A 443-nucleotide genomic window follows, 5' to 3' on the forward strand; every position below is an offset into this window, starting at 1 on the left:
TTGAAGGGCCCCTCCCCCCAAGCCTCCAGCAATGCCAGTTTTGACGCGTCCACCAAACCTCTCCAGCCTTTTGCGCGTCCCTTGCATGGCAGGCGGAGAGCTGCTTGGAAAAGAAATCAACTCTCCAGTGCCAACGCACACACATCCGCACACGTACACACACACACATTAGAAGCGATTCAGGCTCTAAGGATCTGGGTCCGATCCCCACCAGGCGCCTAGGGCATTAGCAAATTTTTATAGGGCTGTCTTACCTCATGGGGGGAGGCTTGGTTTAAAAAAATAATAAAAGCTTGTTACGCTCAAGGAGAAATGAAAATAAAAAATTGAAATATATATATATATCCCTGTGTCTCTAGGTTTTGGTTTCTTCGGTATAATCCTGAACCTCGCCGCCACCAGTCCTTGCAGCAGCAGCAGCGACAGCAGCAGCCGGACCAAGC

This window comes from Bison bison, unplaced genomic scaffold, assembly GCF_000754665.1.
Source record: "Bison bison bison isolate TAMUID 2011002044 unplaced genomic scaffold, Bison_UMD1.0 scf7180017864118, whole genome shotgun sequence".
Lineage (NCBI taxonomy): Eukaryota > Metazoa > Chordata > Mammalia > Artiodactyla > Bovidae > Bison > Bison bison.